The following is a 19,966-nucleotide window of genomic DNA, read 5'->3' on the forward strand; positions in this document are numbered from 1 at the left end:
GGTCTTTGGAGGTCATTGAGCCCAACATAGACCTGAATGACAAGTCTTCTGCAGAAAAGAGCCTCTCTTTTGATTACCTTCATACAGTGAGAGGACCCCCTACCCCCCCCCCCCCCCCCACTCCTAAGGCAGCCTATTCAACTTTTGAATAGATTTAGCTCTTATGGAAAATTTTCTTAAATCAGGCTAAGAGCACTTGAAGACATATGGCATTTCCTCTTTATTTCTTCTCTTCTTAAGGCTAAATGTCTTCAGTTGCTTCAACCAGCCCCCATATGTAATGACTTCTAATCCTCTAAGAATCCATCCTGTAAGAGTCCATTGGGACACCTCTTTGGTGTCCCAAAATATTTATTGACTGACTTACTGACTGGGCCTGCTTCAGGTCTCCCCCTACTGCAATCTATTGTCCACACAGATGCAAAAGTGATTTTCCTAAATTACAGTTCTGACCATGTCACTTCCCTACTCAGTAAATTCCAGTAGTAACTCCATATTAACTCTAGGATTAAATATGATTGCATCCTTTTAAAATGACTGTTTTTGTAAGTGTACCTAATTTTTAGCATAGTGGTACATGTGTACAACTTAAAAGCAAGAAATATATATATATTTTGGGGGCTGTGTGTTCAAATGTTTTTTTTTAACCAACGGGTATATATGATCAAAAGAGTTTAAGCAGAGACCGCTCATCTGATTCAACATCTTCATTTTACGTGATCTTAGATCTCACTTGACCTTTTTTCCCTGTAGCTAATCTTTACCCCACAGAGGCAGCATAGTAGAGCAGGAAGGTCAAGGCCACCTAGATTGTGAAAGAGGCAGAATTTGAATCCAGTTCCTCTAACTTCAAATTCAGTACTCTCTGTTACTTTTCCAGGCTGCTAAAACATCTCAAATGGCATGATCCTTATCTTTGCCTTTCCAGGTCTAAACAGAAGGGAAGCAGTTCCTTCAAGGGCAGGATTAGGGAGGATGTTTGGTGTAGTATTCCCAAATAGTAAATACTAAAACCAGCTTGAGTCAGGTTTTAGAACCCACCCACTGCCCCCTCCCAAACTCCATCATCGCAGATTTGGGTTGCTTTTCCCTGCTAAAACTCAGAGGATAATAGAGAATTTCTTCAAGAACTTCTGGATTTATGACTTTCTAACTTTCACTTTATAGTATCCTTTCTACCACAGTGTCTGTCAATACAATGTGACAAAAGTCACTGTAGAGACTTCTGAATAAACTTAAGGTATAATTCTTATGTTGCTTATTTTACTTTTTTTTTTTTTTTGCAACGCAATTGGGGTTAAGTGACTTGCCCAGGGTCACATAGCTAGTAAGTGTCAAGTGTCTGGTCTGAGGCCGGATTTGAACTCAGGTCGTCCTGACTCCAGGGCCGGTGTTCTATCCACTGCTCCACCTAGCTGCCCCCTATTTTACTTGATCTGACTAGAAGCATTGCTGAGTCTTTGCTAGGTCCTCCCTGGTTCCTTTCACTCCTCACAAACTCTCAGCTTCTCCCGTAACCTCCAGCTTCTTTTTTTGTTAGTTCACCGTTACCTTATTCATTAGTTTCAATTTGTTCCCTTCAGCTCTATTACTTATTATTGTAGGAGCCTGGTTCTTTCCATAGCTCTGGCACTCAACTAGCAATGTGGACAATGGTCAAATCACTTCCCTGAGCCTCAGTTTCCTTAAATGTAAAGGGGAGGGGTTTACTCTTGTAGTATCTGCCTCAGGGTTGTTACGAGAACTAAAAGAGATTAGGTGTGTAAAGCACTTTATAAACCTTATAGTGCTGTATAAATATCAACTAGTAGACTGATGATCTCTTCATCAAGTCTGCACTTATCTTTTTTGTTCATTTTCTCTAGGAAGTGAGTAATGGCTCATTTAAATATTATAATTTCCCAGCCCATTTACATTCTTCATTTAAAAATTATAAAGGTGAAATCAAGGCAGTTTAGATCATTGAGACTTTAATGAGATCTATAAAGGATTACAGAGTCAATTAAGGAAGGCTTAAAACTCCTGAATTTTAGAAAAGCTGAAGTATTCTCTCCTATATGAACAAACCTTAAAATAAATTTCTTTATTGAAAAGGCAACTAGGTAGTAAAATGAATTAGAGTTCTGGGCCTGGATCAGAAAGACATAAGTTAAAATATAGTCTCAAAAACTTCCTAGCTGTGTAAACCCTGGGCAAGTCATTTAACATTTGCCTGCCTTGGTTTACTCATTTGTAAAATGGATATAATAAAAGCACCTACCTCCCAGCATTGTGTGTATAGAGTGAGATAATATTTATAAAGAGCTTTGCAACCCTTAAAGTACTACGTAAATGCTAGCTCTTATTATTATTACTGTTAGATTAACAAACCACCTATGTGGAGACAACCTGATCCTTTCCATCGTTGACAAAGAACTGCTTAAAATGTGAGGTTTCAGTAATGTCTTCCTTTTTAACCTCTTATTGTGCAAAAACCTCGTTTTCAAAGCAATGCAGCTAAAAGTTTTCATACATGTCACTTGTATCAATACCACAACTATCCAGAAGATTTTTATCCAACTGATTGAACCCCGAGGCAACTTGACAGTTTCATTAACTTATCATTGAAATAGTCTTCATGGAAACTGCTCTGCAGATATAGATGTTACATGAGATAGTTTGGGTGACTGATAATGTAATTTTAGCATTAGTCAGTACATAGATTCAAAAGCTGCATTCTAAAATTAGTTTGGATAGAGAGTGCCAATTGTAGTATGAAAAATGAGCAGGTATTCCAAAGGTCTGTGGTACTTTAATAGTTTGGTGACCTACAGGTCTACACTAATTCATTCCACAGATATTTATTGAGTGTTTGTTAGATAGAAGATCCTGTGGTAGGATTTCTGATCACTCTGGGTCAAGAACTAAATGTAATAGGTATATCATATCTTGTTCTGTCATAACTAAAGGCAGGCCCATCAATTGAGGCAGCTAGGTAGTGCAATAGATAAGAACCTTGGATCTCAGATCAAATCCTACCTCAGACCCTTACTAGCTATGTGACTTTTGGCAAATCAGTTATCTTTTCTCAGACTCAGTTTCCTCATCTGTAAAATGGGGATAATAGCATCTACCACATAGGTAGTCAGTAAGTTAGGGCTCACTATATATCAGGCACTGTTCAAGTACTGGGAATAAAAATACAACCAGAAAGACAGTCCCTGCCCTCAAGGAGCTTACCCTGTAATGGGGGAAGAAAAGGAAGTAGAAAGGGGCATGGTAGAAAAAGTCTGACATGTAACCTGAAGAGGAATGAGAAGTGGCTGGCTTGGGCACCCTCCTTAATGGAGTTTCTGGGAGAAGCCATCCAATCAGAAGGAGAGGCCTCAGTGGTAAAGGGTACTTCCAATGTGTAAATTCCAGGGCTAGTATAAGCTTGTTATTGTAAACTTTTATCAATGCTAGCTATTTATGATTATTATTACCCTTCCATTTATCAACCCACCAGTCTACTAGTCTAATTTCTGACCTACCTTCTCTCTTCAATACGTTTTAGTAATTCTAGTTATAAATACATATTTCTGTGAATTGCTTATTTAGTCTCATTTTTTCCTGTGAGGCTATAAACCTGAAGGGCAAGGACAATATTTTTAATATGTTTCCTGCCTATTGTACAAAGCTATTTACTCTATTATTTTCATTGGTGAAGCGAGGCTCCAGTGAGTAGCTTTCTCTACCACTTCAGATTGGCATTTTCTCTGTAACTTCAAGACTTAAAGAGTTGCCTGGGAAACAGAAGGCAGTATGTGTCGGAGGTGGAACTTGAATCCAAGTTTTACTGATTCCAAGGTGAATTCCATCCCCTAAGTCACCCACTAAGTTGGGTATAAGTTGTATACCCAACATATGTGCTTGTTGACCCACTCATCATTCTTAGACAGCTATTTTAGCTTTTACATTTCTTTACCTTCTCCATTCTTTCATCCAAAGCCACTAAAAACTAAATGAAAATAAGATGTTAGAAAAGTGTGAAGGGTTAAAAAGAACCACAAACCTCACTCTCACTTCATGTTCTGAGACTTTTATAAGTTATTTTTATTTCTCAATTAACCAACAAGTATTATTGATTACTATGTGCCCTACTGGGTGCTCAATCTACAAATCCAACATGTTCCAAAAGTAACATTATCTTTACCATTGAAATGATCAGACTGAATTTTTAAAATTAATCCTATTTACAGTTAATTGATTTTGTCCTGTAACTGACCAAGTTACTGTTTTGTGTCTAAACTTAGTTCAGAATTCAGCTGGCCTATAATGAATTAGGTTTAGAAATCCATTTCTCTTGTTAATCACTGTTCTATTTTTTGTGTCAAGGATGTTTGGTTTGTTATCCAAAGAAGTCTGGTTCACTATCTCTAACTTTGTGGGTGAACTCAAATAATGAGCATTTTTTAGTCAAAGGAGGGAAGGAGAGAGTTGTTGCTAGCCCCTCATACCCAATTTCCAACCAATCATATTGTCCCCCACACCTCAATACTATAACCAATCATACTGATTTCGCCATCCATGATGTTGAGCTCTTTTAGCCAATCATAACTTGTTCTCTGCCTCTGAAGTCCTATTCTTTGTTTTATACTCCCCAAGACTATAAAAGAGAGCTGTCCCCCTCACTTGGGGTCTTAGCTTTGCTGAGGAAGCTGAGATTCTATTTATTGGTAAAAATTATACTTTACTAATAAATTGATCATGCTTGGAACTTTGTGCCTCAGTTTACTTTATTTTGACTATAACGCCATTAGATATATTTTGTGAACTATTCTTTTTGTCAAATGAAATTGGGTTATTAAGTTCTATTGTTTCTGATCTTTCCTTAGCCAGTCTGTTCCACTGATCTGCTTTTCTTTTTTAAAATTAGTGCCAAATAGTTTTGATGATTATTACTTTTTAAAATTTTATTCAGAACTTAAGAGATAAAACAAGCAGTTCCATAGCATAGTAGAATAGAAAAAAAAGATGATTGCACATGAAATTGCAAATCTATTAAGTACAACTTGCTAGTCCTTTTAAACACGTAGTAAAATCATCATGTAACTTTGTCCCCCCCTTTTTTTTCCTTGCCCCCTCCCTCCCCCCAACCCTGACTGTGGAGAGGGCTACCACTAGACACAAGTTTTATATATATATTCACACACACATATGTAAAACCATTCTTCTATACTTTTTTTTATCAGTACTTCTTATCAGTATTTACCATATTTCTAGTATCTTCCTTCATAGGTCCCTTGTAGTTAATTTGGGTATTTGTAATAATCAAAATGACTTAGTCACTCAAAGTTGTTCTTAAAACAATATTGCTGTTACAACGTTACAGTTAGCTGTTACAACGTTCACTTGGTTCTGCTCATTTCACTCTTCATTATTTCATGCAAGTCTATCCATGGTTTTCTAAGATCATCAAGCTCATTATTTCTTATAGAACAGTAGGATGTCGTCACAATCATATGCCACAACTTGTTCAGCCATTCAGTTCTTTGCCACCACAAAGAGAGCCTATATAAACATTTCAAAATATATATATATATTCTTCTCCTTTTTCTCTGATCATATTGGGAAACAGACCTAGCAGTGGTATTGCTGGGTGAAAGGGTATATAGGCAGTATAATAACTCTTTGGGCCTAATTCTAGATTGTTTTCCGAAATGGTTGGATTAGTTCACAGTTCCACCAATAGTAAATTAATGTCCCCATTTTTCTAATCCTCTCCAACATTTTTTGCTTTCCTGTTCAATCATTTTAGCCAATGTGATAGTTGTAAAATATCTCAAGTTTGTTTTAATTTGCATTTTTCTAATCAATAATGATTTAGAGCATATTTGCATATGACTATAAATTGTTTTGATTTTGTCACTGGAAAACTGCCTGTTTATATCCTTTGACCATTTATCAATTGGAAGATAACTCAGATTATTTTAGATTTTACAAAGTTCTTTATATATTTGAGATATGAGACATTTATCTAAGAAACTATCTCTAAAATTTCGCCTCCCCTCCACCCCAATTTTCTGCTTTCCTTCTGATCTTGACTACATTTGTTTTATTTGTATAAAAACTTTTAAATTTAATATAATTGTAATTATCCATTTTACACCTTACACTGCTATGTAACTCTTGTTTATTCATAAATTGTTTGCTTATCTATGAGTCTGATAGGTAATATGTTCCACGTTCTTCAAGTTTTCTTGTAATCTCTCTTTATGTCTAGGTCATGTATTCTTTTTGACCTTATCTTGGTAAATGGTATAAGATATTGGTCTATGCCCAGTTTTTGCCAGACTGCTTTCCAGCTTTTCCAACGGTTTTTTACCAAATCATGAATTCTTGTCCAAGGCTTAATTCTATACACTTGTCAAACAAAAGGTCACTATAGTCATTTGCTGCTGTAAATTGTATGTCTGCTCTGTTCCACTGATCTGCCTTTCTGTTTCTTAGCTAGTACCAGATAGGCGGTTTAGAAATACCAGATATTAAAGGTAGTAATTATCAAAACTATCTAGTATTGGCTAGGAGATGATTACTACTTTATTATATGGCTTAAGTACTGGAAAAGCTATTCCCTCTTCATTCCTCCTTTTCTTTACATTATCTCTCTTGCGATTTTAGATCCTTTGTTCCTCCAAATGAATTCTGATATTTTTTCCTCCTAGCCCTCTAAAGTAACCTCTTCTTAGTTTAATTGGCAGAACACTAAATCTGTAAATTAATTTGGGTAGTATCATCACTTTTATTGTATTGATACAATCAGGCCACAAGCAGTGAACATTCTTCCAATTTTTTATCTCATTCTTTAAAGAGCATTTTAAAAAATAGATATTTATTGATATATTTTGTTTTTACATTGCCTAGATTTCCCCCTGTATTCTTCCTTTTTTCCCTCCCAGAGAGTTATGCTTTTTAACATAGAATTTTTTTTTAAAAAAGGAAAAATAAAAAAAATTCATCAAGACTAATCCATTAAAAAAATCCAACATTAATTATATTGTTCAGTCCAGTGAATCCCCCATCTTGTCAGAGGAGCACAGGGAGGTGTTTTTTCATATCTCTTCTTGAGGGAAACTAATTCTTTAAAATTTTTAAATGTTCATTTTTAATTGTTTTTGATTTTTAGTTTTTTCCTTGTTTGTTGTAGTAGTCATTATGTCTATTGTTTTCTTGGCTCTGCTTACTTTACAGAGACATAGTAACTTCTTCTAAGTGCTTCCATGCTTCAAGGAGTGTTTTTAAATTGTATTTATATGTGTTGAAAGTGTCTTGGTAGATTGACTATTGCATATTTTATGCTTTTTCTAGTTATTTTGCATGAGATTTCTCCTGCTTTTTGTTGTTGCTGTATAGAAATGTTGATAATTTATCCTTGTATTTCTGCTGCTTTCCTGATGAATACATGAATGAATGAAAAAGTGTTTATTAAGTGCTTATTATGTGCAAAGCACCATGCTAAGTGCTTGGGTTACCAAAAGAAAAGTGAGGCAGTCCCTGCTCTCAAGAAGCTCACATTCTAATGGGGGAGACAACGAATAATAATAGGGGGTTTCAGCTGCAATTCAGATGGAAAGCCCCCAGAGTCCTTCCCGTTCAGCAGCAAGGCAGATGGTAGTACAACTCCTTTAATTTTTATTTCCACTGATAAAACCAGATCAGTTTCTGATGTTGGAGTATTTTACAGTGCTGTTGGCTAGATCTATCTTGTCTGATTCTCCAGTAGCTATGACTTCTGATAAGGCAGGGGCTCCAGCACTGTCAGAAATAGTTGCTGAGTTACATCTTCATAAGGATTGTTTTTGTGGATGATGGCTGTGAGGCCCAGGCTGAAAGAAAGGCTGGTGGTCTGAGGGATACTGCTACATCCTGGGCTATTTCCATTAGGGTTTGAAAAGAAGTGGAGGTCAAGGTGATGGCCTTGCCTATCACATATTGATTCTTGTCTGTCTCTCAGGGTGCCTTGCTTCTTTGACTAGGTTGGCTGGCTCCTTCTTCACAGTGGTTGCTTTCCTGGATAATGGCATTAATGGTTGGTTCAAATACATGGCCAGTAGTCTGGGAGAGAGGGTTGCTATTTCTAGGGCTCTCAGACTTATGGGGCTGCCCATTGCTAGCAGTTCAGTGGTTAGTCGGTTGTGGTGAGGATAGTGGTCCATGTATAAAGAGATTGATCCATTCAATGATGGCTTCAGGGGCCAATCTGGAAACAAGGCTATTCTCAAGGCTCTTGGGCTCAGTATCTTGGACTATTTCCATTAGGGTTTGGGGGTAGAGGATGGTTAAGGCCTTGGCAGTGTTTTGATTTATTTGGTAGAAACCAGCTTTTGTCTCTCCCTCAGAGTGTTTTACCTTGTTGCTATTCATTCTCCAAATCAGTTTCTTTATTGATTCTTTGGGATTTTCTAAATAATCCATCCTGTCACCTACAAATAGGTATAATTTCATTACTCCTTTGCCTATGTTTGTGTTTTTTATTTCTTTTTCTTATCTTACTGCTACTGCTAGCATTAACTATGTTAATTAGTTAACTAATTTAACTATGTCAAATAATAGTAATGTAAGGTAATATTCTTACTTTACTCCTGAATTTATTGGAAAAACTTCTAATATTCCCCCAATGCATGCACACACACACACACACACACACACACACACACACATATGATGACCTTTCCATGTCTATACTTTCTAGGTTTTTTTGTGTGTGTTTAAATATATATGTGTGTTACATAACATAAAATAATATGTATATACACACATGTATAAAGGCCTTTGACAAAATAAACACATTATTTTGTATATGTAAAATATATAAATGTTAAAATTATATATTTCTTTCCTATTACATATATAATATAAAATAGTTGTATGTTTTATATATAATCATGTGGTTTTGGTTGATTCTGTCTATTGCTAATCCATTCCCACCCCTCCATCATCTCCCTTAACAGTCATTTTACACTTTTTTTCATTATGGCCAAATAACTCATTACCTCATAGGCAGTCTCTGGTGACTATTGGTGATCACTCTTACTATAATTCCCGTCAGTTGATCCTAATTCCATCCTCTAGAAACACACAGGACAAATCTACTTTCTCTTCCACATGACAACTCCTAAGATGTTTTACAATGCCTATTCTTCTTTTTGGTCTTCTCATCCACAGTCTAAACTTTTCTAGTTTCTTCAACTGTAACTCCTATGACCTGGTTTCTGCTCTTCAGTGTAGCATAGTAGAGGCAGCACTGAAATTGGAGTCAGAGGATCTGGGTTCAAATCCTAGGTCACCTATATACTTTCTATCTCTATGACCTTAGGCAAGTCACTTAATCTCAATAGACCTCAGTTTTTGCATTGGTAAAATAAGACTTAGACAATTTCTAAAGTGTCTTCTGGCTCAGTTTTCTCTGATCCAGAATGGCTGAGCTAATCCACATCTTCACCAACAGTGCATTGGTGTTTCTTTCCTCCCACTGCAACTCCACAATTGTTATTTTCCTTTAATTTTTCAGTGATTCTCTCTATCCTGTGTTTGGACAAGAACTCGCTTCCGGCCCTCTTCATAGTTGTGAAACAGATCTCCTTCCCTGTTCCTCTAATTTGGTTATCATATGACTTTTTATGTCTAGATTGTGTATTAATTTGGAGCTCATTTTGGTTTGTGGTATGAGATGTTGATCTAAACCCTTGATTTCCAGTTTTCCCAGCAGCTTTGTTGAGTAGTGAATCCATTTGTTATATGTTCATATACTTCGACCCATCATCTATTGGGAACAGGATGTTGCTGTTGTATTGATACTTTATGAATTTTTGAGACTAAGTTTTTAACATATACATTGCAAATATTTTCCCCAAACTGGTATTTTTCTTTTTATCTTGCTTTCCCGACTTCTTTTAAGTTTCAGCTAAAACCACATTTTTTAAGAGAAACCTTTCCTGATCCTTCTTAATTCTATTGCCTTCTCTCTGTTGATTATCTCAAATTTCTTCTGTATAAATCTTGTTTGTACGTAATTATTAACATATTGTCTTGTACCATTAGACTGCAAGCTCTTCAAGAGTTGGAATGATCTTTTTCTTTTCTTTTTATTTCCAGCACTTAGCATTGTGCCTGGAACATAGTAATTATTTAAATTACTAATGCTAAGTAATTGATTCATTTGATTTTATTACTTTTTTTTAATGTGCATCTACCTAGTTGGTAGCAGTTTTTTTTTTTTTTGCTTTTTGGTGAGGCAAAAAATTGGGGTTAAGTAACTTGCCCAGAGTCACACAGCTACAAAGTGTCAAGTGTCTGAGGCTGGATTTGAACTCAGGTCCTCCTGACTCCAAGGCCAGAGCTCTATCCACTATGCCACCTACGCCCCTAATTTCTTCTTTCTACCCTCCAAAACTGAGATAAACATATTATTCCATTCTCTCTTAATTTTTATGAGTTTATTTTTAACTTTAGTTCTGTGATCCAGTTAGAATTTATTATAATGTCAGTTAAGGCTATCCATTTATTTTTCATCATGTTTCTAACTAGAGTTCTCAACATGTATTAAATAATGGGTCACCTTGTACACTTATTCTTTCCATGGGTTTGTCAAATAATAACTTTTGGTACACATTTGCTTCTACTTATGGGATCTTTATTCTATTTCCTTGGTGAATTTTTCTCTTTTTTGCCAAGTTATGTTTTATGTATTGGTAGTATGTAATAATAATAATAATAATAATAATAACATCAATAAAAACGATAGCTAGCATTTATGTAGTACTTTAAGGTTAGCAAAGTGCTTTATATGTATTATATCTTTTGATCGTTACAACAATTCTGTGAGGCAGGTGCTATTATTAACCCCATTTTATAGATAAGGAAACTGAGGCCAAAAGTGAAATGACTTGTCCCAGGGTCACACAGGTAGTAAGTGTTTGATGCCATATTTGAACTCAAATCTTCTTGATTCTAAGTCCAGCACTATGCATTACATTTTCTCCTTGCCTCTAATAATGTGAATGATTTTTGTGAGTTACCCTTAAATCTTGCAACCTTGCTGAACTCCTTTATTATTTCAATTAAATTTTTTTGTGTGCAGAGCAATAGATTACCTTGGTAAACAGGTCATGTCGTCCTCAAATAACATCTGTCTTTTTATTTTTGTATTTTAATAATTTTTATTTAATTTCCCCTTCTAATTGTGATTGCTGAGTAGAAAAGTGGTAGAGTGGATACAGGGCTGACCTTGGTGTCAGAAAGACCTGATTTAAGTCTTGACTCTAACCACACTGGTTTGTGACCCTGGGAAAGTAACTTTATCTTTTGGCTCCATAGACAACTCTCTGAGATTGTATTAGAGATGAGTTGCCAATCTACATAGTTAAAGATAGTTTGCTCACCAGGAGTTCCTTAGACTGATGAAATCATAGTTCTGGACCACACTTGCTTTCCTTCTCCTCTATGTCACTAATAAGATTGGCCTAAATTTTTTGTGATTTTTATGCGTAGTTGAAAAAAAAAGGTGCATTTTCTAGTTTTCTTCATAGATCAGTTGTAGCATATTAAAATGGGAGTTCATAGCAATAGTTTATTTGTTGCTGATCTTTTTTTTTTACTAGTTTAATAATATTCTGATAATGGAATATTAAATTCTCCTACTATTGTATATTTTATTTCTTCTAGGAATGCTACTCACCTTTCATTCATAAATTAAGCTAAAATATAATTTGTTGTATATAAATGAAATATTGCTATTGAATATTCCTTTCATGAAATTATTCTTGTTTGCTTCTTTTGATGTTTTCTGCTTAAATTTGACTTTCTCTATGTAAATCATGTGATTCCTGATATTTTGAACTTTCAGTTTCATGATATATTTTAGAACAACCTATTGATTTTCACATGTACATATCCTTTCACTTTAAATGTTTCCAGTACACAATATGTTGACAGATTTTTTTTTAGTCTATTCTTTAACTTTAAATTTTTTTTAATAGAACTCAGGTCACTCATTTAATTTTAGATATTACATTTCTTCTAGCATTTCATGAATTTTTTTGTTCTTAATGTTACTAAAGGAATTGAAATCAATCTTATTTTTCTATGACTATTTTTTACTAGTGAAACTATTTCATGAACCAAATTTTTGTCTTTTAAACTGTTAACTATGTGGTTTTTTTTTTGGCTAGGCAATGGGGTTAGGTGACTTGCCCAGGGTCAGACAGCTAGTTAAGTGTTAATGTGTCTGAGGCTGGATTTGAGTTCAGGTCCTCCTGAATCCAGGGCCAGTGCCCTATCCACTGAGCCACCTAGCCGCTCCTTCAACTGTGTTAAACATAAAAACCTCACTTTTCTTATTTTCCTTTCTTCTTTTATCTTTTTATTATTATTATTTTTGGCAATTGGGGTTAAGCGACTTGCCCAGGGTCACACAGCTAGTAAGTGTCAAGTGTTTGGTTTGAGGCTGGATTTGAACTCAGGTCCTCCTGACTTCAGGGCCAGTGCTCTATCCACTGTACCACCTAGCTGCCCCTGTGGAAATATATTTCTTTTTTGCAAGGCAATTGGGGTTAAGTAACTTGCCCAGGGTCACACAGCTAGTGAGTATTATGTGTCTGAGGCCGGATTTGAACTCAGGTCGTCCTGACTCCAGGGCCGGTGCTCTATCCACTGTGCCACCTAGCTGCCCCCTTTTAATTATTTAAAACAGATTTTACATGCCTTTTAAAATTTATGGCCTAAACATATTCTTTCTCTTTTTCCATTCATCCACATAATGTATTTTAATCTAATGTCCTAACTATTTATTTTGCAAAAAGATCATACACTTTTCTTTATATTTTTAATCACAGATAACAGGTGACTTTTATTGGGAACTGATCTGGATTTTTCCCATGAGTTTTGGAATCTTTTAACTGCGGGCTTTTATCAATAAATGATTTGATGCCTTTTTGGTTTTTAAATGTCATTCTCTGCCTTCAAATAAAATGTTCAAGTTTAGAAGGTGTGTAATTTTTAGAGCCAATCCTTTTAAAATAAATACACTTTTAATCAACTTTGATATCTTTTTCATGTTATCAGTGAAAAATCTTAGGACATTCTTACTGGAACTTTATGACATATACTTTCTTATCTTTTTCTTGAAGCCTTGAGAATTTTTTTTTTTTGTCTTTAACATTTTGAAGCTGGTTAATTATGTGTCTTGGAGATTCAAATTTTAGATGTCTTCATGCCAGGGTCCTGTAAATTCTTTTTACATTAATCTTAACCCTATTCTTGTTCATCTGGGAAATTATCCAACTATTCCTTCTAATGTTGTCTTTTTTTCTTTTTCTACATCTTCTGAACCCCAATTACTCTTATATTTGAATTTCAGTATCTGTATTCCAAGTGTATTACTTTTATCCTTCATTGCAACTATTTTTTTCCTCGATGACATTCTGGGCTTGTTCTTCAGTTTTTCCCCACATTATTTGTGGATCCTCAATTCACTACTTTTATGCTACTTCCATTTATGTGTTTAATTTTTTTTATGTTGCTTTGCATTTATGCAAGTTGTTTTTTTTAATTTCTTCTCTATTCTTTTTATTGCATTGGAATCTTTTTTTAATCTAATTTACTTTATCTTTTGGTATTTCTTCCATTACATCTGGTACTCATTCAATTTGCATTTTGTATTAGTTTTGCTCCTTGACTTTTTTTAATTGTAGAATTTCTTTATTAAATTAGAATTTGTCTTTTTCTTTTTCATTATCTATCATACCCCATTAGTTGTTTCTGTGGATCCTTGCCAACTCCCCCTGCCCCAGGTGCCTTAATATCTTGAGAACAGAAGCTTACAGATTTAGGATGAATCCCTCTTCCTATTCCTACAGAGGAAAAATGGAGGGAAAGAGTACTCTAAGCATTCCTGATGAAAAGACCAGAGTTGCATAGGAACTTTGAAGTTCAAACACAGGAATTAAGAGAAACATAAAAAGGTAAAGGTAAACATACATGAACAATCATAAGGGACTAAATAAGGTAAACTGTTTACATTGTATTATAGGGAAATGATTCACATGTCCCCCCCCCCCCTTTTTTTTGAGGTGATTGGGGCAGTGACTTGCCCAGAGTCACACAGCTGGTAATGTGTCTGAGGCTGGATATGAATTCAGGTCTTCCCGACTCCAGGGCCGGTGCTTTATCCACTTCGCCACCTAGCTGCCCCACATGTCCCTTCTTAACCATCTCAGAGGTAGGTCCTAGAGAAAGTCTTATTAGACAGGGAGTCTGGGAGTGGTTCTGTTATGTTTTGGTGTTCATGAAAGAGGAATGGAAATGGAGGGAAATAGGAATATTCTAGGTGAGGAAAAGGGAGAGGAAGGATGGGAAAATTATCTCAAAGAATCGAGGTACACAAGTAGGCATCCACATAAGCAAGTAGGAAGAGGGGGAACAAGTTACACGAACCTCATTCTCACCCGAACTGGTAGAAGGAGAGAAAAATACACACACATACACATTTGGTTATAGAAATACATCTGATTCCACAGGGAAACAGGAGGGAAAGGGGAGAAGGGAGAGGGAGAATAAAAGCGAAGGTAGATTAAAGGAGGTTTGGTCTTATGCAAAACAAACTAAGGATTTATGAAAATATTTCTAATGGTTCTCTTTTTGTTTTGGAAATGGTATATAAATGATGGTGATATGTAAATGGTATGTAAATGTGATGGACTACTATTTTGCTGTAAAAAATAGTGAAGGGGATGGTTTCAGAGGAACCTGGGAAGACTTGTATTAAATAATGAAGAGTAAAGTGAGAAGAACCAGGACAGTCTATACAATGACAACAGTATTGTAAAAATAAACAACTTGGAAAAACTTGGAAACTTTGATCAGTGAAATGACCAAGCACCATTCCAGTGAACTCAAAGTAACATGTTACCTGCCTCCTGATAGAGAGGTGATAGACTCAGAGTATAGATTGAGACATGATTTTTTGGGAATGGATAATTTGTTTTGTTTGACTATACATGTTGGTAAAGGGGACTGTGTTTTTCTTTTTTTCTTGGTTGGGGTGGAGGTGGGAAACAGAGAAGGTGAATTTTTGTCGACTAAAATTTTAGATTTAATTGAAAAATAAAAAAATTATGCAGTTCACAAATATGAGAGAGAATGTACTGTATTTATTACCTTCATTGTCTAACCATTTATGAAATGCTAACCCAGTGAAAATAGACTTATTTTCATTTAGAATCTTGGTACAAGATATTTATCTTGAGACTCAGCTGTGAGACGTGTATTTCCTGCCTTGATGCTAGACATGTGAATAAAGAAGCAATCTAATTAATTTCCTCTTAAGGAGCAGTCTGAAGCTTTCTTATTTAAGAATCAATAAGATGGCAAGATGCAGAATACAGTTAGGGCATCTGTAAAATCAGCTAACTAGCACCAATGTTATAGAAAATTTCAGTCTCCAACTAGATATAGTTACAGGGAGTTACCTTAGCAACATTTTATTTTATTTGTAAAAATCTTAATATTTTATTTTTCCCCAGTACATGTAAAAGCAATTTTAACATTTTTTTCAAATTTTGAGTTCCAAATTGTCTCTCTCCCTCCCCTCGCTCCTCATTGATAAGTTAAGCAATTTGACATAGGTTATACATATGTAGTCATGCAAAACACATTTCCATGTAAGTCATTCTGTGAAAGGAAACACAGACAACCCTCCACACCGCCCCCCCCCTCCAGGAAAACTAAAGAAAATAAAGAAAAAATATCGTTGATCTGCATTTGGATTCCACCAGTTCTTTCTCTGGAGATGGACAGCATTTTCCATCATAAGTCCTACAGAATTGTCTTGGATCATTGCTGAGACTAGCTAAGTTATTCATAGTAGATCATCATACAATATTGCTATTGCTGTGTACAATATTCTCCTAGTTCTGCTCATTTCACTTCGAATCAGTTCATGTAAAACTATCTTTTCATGGTTTTCTGAAATCAAGCTCATAATTTCTTCTTTTGGCTAGGCAATGGGGTTAAGTGACTTGCCCAGGGTCACACATCTAGTAAATGTTATGTGTCTGAGGCCGGATTTGAACTCAGGTCCTCCTGAATCCAGGACCTGTGCTCTATTCCCCAAGCTCATAATTTCTTAAAGCACAATAGTATTCCATCATAATCACATACAACAGCTTGTTCAGCCATTCCCCAATTGATGGGCATCCCCTCGATTTCCAATTCTTTGCCACCATTAAAAGAGCTGCTTTAAATATTTTTATACTCATAGGTCCTTTTCCTTTTTTTTTTAATTTCTTTTGGATATAGACCTAGTAGTGGTATTGCTTAGTCAAAGGGTATGCATGGTTTTATAGCCCTTTGGGTATAGTTCCAAATTACTCTCTAGCATGGTTGAATCAGTATACAACTTCATCAAAGTACATTAGTGTTTTAATTTTCCCACACCCCCTCCAACATTTGTCATTTTCATTTTCTGTCATATTAGCCAATCTAACAGGTATGAGGTAGTAGCTCAGAGATGTTTTAATGTGTATTTCTCTCATCAATAGTAATTTAGAGCATTTTTTTCATGACTATAGATAGCTTTGATTACTTTATCTGGAAACTCCCCATTCATATACTTTGACCATTTATCAATTGAGGAATGGCTGTAATTTCTTTAAATTTGACTCAGTTTTCTATATGTTTGAGAAATGAAATCTTTATCAGAGAAACTCCTTGTAAATTTTTTTCACAGCAGTGATTACCAACTATATATTTCCCTCCATCCTATGTTTGCCCTGTTTATCCTACTCTTTCTCTCCTTTTACTCTGTCAAAAGTATTTCGCTTCTGACTTTTACCTCCCCTAAAGTCATCAGCTCCCCTCACCCGCACCACATTCTGTTATCCCTTTCCTTTCTCACTTTCCTGTATGGTAAGATAGATTTCTACATCCAACAGGGTGCATATCATTCCCTCTTTGAGCCAATTCTGGTGAGAGTAAGGTTCATGTGCATTACTCCCTGCTTCCCCCATTTTCTCCTCCAATGTAAAATCTCTTTCAGACTTCTTTTATGACAGATAATTTATCCCATTCTATCTCTCTTTTTCCCCTTCTCCCAGTGCATTCTTTTTTCTTATCCCTTAATTTTCTTTTTTTTAGATAATCATACCATCACATTTATCTCACACTTTTGCTTTCTTTCTATGTATACTCCTTCTAACTGCCCTAATAATGAGAAAGTTTTTAGGAGTTGTAAATAACATTTTCCCTTGTAGGAATACAAACAGTTTAACCTTGTTGAATCCCTTATGATTTCTTTTTCCTGTTTACCTTTTTGTGCTTCTTTTGTATCTTGCATTTGAAAGTCAAATTTTCTTTTCAGCTTTGGTCTTTTCATCAGGAATGCTTGAACGTCCTCTATTTCATTGAATGTCCATTATACCGAAGAATTATACTGAGTTTTGCTGGGTAGGTGATTCTTGGTTGTAATCCTAGCTCTTTTGCCCTCTGGAATATCATACTCCAAGCCCTCTGATCCTTTAATGTAGAAGCTGCTAAATCTTGTGTTATCCTGACTATGGCTCCACTATACTTGAATTGTTTCTTTTTGGCTGCTTTGAGTATTTTCTCCTTGATCTGGGAGGTCTGGAATTTGGCTATAATATTCCTGGGAGTTTTCATTTTGAGATCTCTTTCAGGAGGTAATCAGTGGATTCTTTCAATTTGTGTTTTCCCCTCTGGTTCTAGAATATCAGGGCAGTTTTCCTTGATAATTTCTTGAAAGGTGATGTCGAGGCTCTTTTTTTGATCATTACTTTCAAGTAGTCCAACAATTCTTAAATTATCTCTCCACGATCTATTTTCTAGGTCAGTTGCTTTTCCAATGAGATATTTCACCTTTTCTTCTCTTTTTTCATACTTTTGAGTTTGTTTGATTGTTTCTTGATATCTCATAAAGTCATTAGCCTCCACTTCCCCAGTTCAAACTTTTAAGGAATTAGTTTCTTCAGTGAGTTTTTGTATCTCCTTTCCCAAATGGTCATTCTACTTTTTAAGAAGTTCTTTTCAGTGAATTTTTGTATATTTTTTTCCATTTGGTCAATTTTGTTTTTCAAGGCATTATTCTCTTAATTGGATTTTTGTGTCTCTTTTACCATTTGGCCTATTCTGGTTTTTTTTTTTTTTTTTGGTTTGTGTGTGTGTGTGTGTGTGTGTGTGTGAGGCAATTGGGGTTAAGTGACTTGCCCAGAGTCACACAGCTAGTGAGTGTTATGTATCTGAGGTTGAATTTGAACTCAGGCTCTCCTGAGTCCAAGGCTGGTGCTCTATCCACTGCGCCACCTAGCTGCCACTCTATTCTGTTTTCTTAAGGTGTTATTTTCTTCAGTATTTTTTTTTTTGTATGTGTCTCCTTTACCAAGATGTTGACTCTTTTTTCTTGATTTTCTTGAATCACTGTCATTTCTCTTCCTAATTTTTCCTCTGCCTCTCTTATTTGATTTTTAAAATCCCTTTTGAGCTCTCCCATGGCCTGAGATCAATTCAATTTTTCTTGGAGGCTTTGGATGCAGGAATTTTGGCTTCGTTGTCTTCTTCTGAGTGTGGTTTTGATCTTCCTTGTCACCATAGTAACTTTCTATGATCAGAATTATTTTCTGTTGTTTACTCATTTTCCAGTCTATTTCTTGACTTTTAACTTTATGCTAGAGTGGGCCTCTGCTTCCCAAGTGGAGGGTGCACTCTCCCAAGCTTCAGGTTTTTTGTGCAGCTGTTTTCAGAGGTAATTATTCCATGTTGGGCTGCCATACAGAAAAATATATGCAAGATAAATGCAACATGCCCTCTGCTGCTACTCTGTTCTTGCACTCAAACTTATGGTTTGGGGTCATTAAAGGGTAGCTTATTACTACTCCTCTAACCCTGAAGGGCTAGGGTTTTTAGTACATAGCTCCTGGTTACTGGAAGTACTTTTTTCTTTTTGTGGAATCATCAGGAAGTTTCTCTAAGGATAGCTCTCTGATGGGCTCTGAAGTCTGCTACCATCGTGAGATTCTGAAGTTTCTTGCTTTGGTGTGTCTCATTTGTCTTTGGTGTGTCTTTCAGCTCATGAGACAAGTGTTAGGAGCAGCTAGGTAGTGCAGCGGATAGAGCTCTGGCCTTGGAGTCAGGAGGACCTGAGTTCAAATCCGGCCTCAGACATTTAACACTTACTAGCTGTGTGACCCTGGGCAAGTCACTTAACCCCGGTTGCCTCATCAAAAAAAAAAAGAGAAAGAGAGACAAGTGTTGCCATCAGCCACTGCTGCTCCAAGGACACTGCTACTAGTTTTGTGGACACTGGTGGACAAAAGGACCTTTGGGTGTTCTGACTTTTCAAAGTTCACAAGGTCATAACCTGGTCAATTCTGTCTCTGGATATTTGATTGCCTTTTCTTGGGAGACCTTTTCTTTGTGCTTAGCATGTTTCCCTTTCTATTCCCAAATGGATACTTCGTCTTCTACTAGTGAAGACTGTCTAGTAACATGGTGAATTTTTTTCAGGTGGGGAAAAGGAAAGGAAGGTAACTAGATGGTGCAGTGGATAGAGTGCCAGGCCTGGAGACAGGAAGTCTCATCTTCCTGAGTTCAAATCTGGCTCCAGATACTTACTGTGTGACTCTGGGCAAGTCACTTAACCCTGTTTGCCTCAATTTCCTCATCTGTAAAGTGAGCTGGCGAAGGAATGGCAAACCACTCCAGTGTCTTTACCGAGAAAACCCCAAATGGGGTCATGAAGGGTCTGAACCAAACTGAACAACTGAAAGCAATTGAACAACACCCGCTCCCCCCAAGTTAGAAATTACCTTTGTGTCCCCTGACCTCTCACTGTTTTTTTTGAATCTCTCATGCACTTGTCACATTTAACCTTGATAAGACATAAGGAAGACATAGGAATTTGTGTCTCATCTTTCATACTAGTCTGCAAGCTTCT

Source organism: Vombatus ursinus, unplaced genomic scaffold, assembly GCF_900497805.2.
Source record: "Vombatus ursinus unplaced genomic scaffold, bare-nosed wombat genome assembly UNPS02014812.1, whole genome shotgun sequence".
In the NCBI taxonomy this organism is placed as follows: Eukaryota; Metazoa; Chordata; class Mammalia; order Diprotodontia; family Vombatidae; genus Vombatus; species Vombatus ursinus.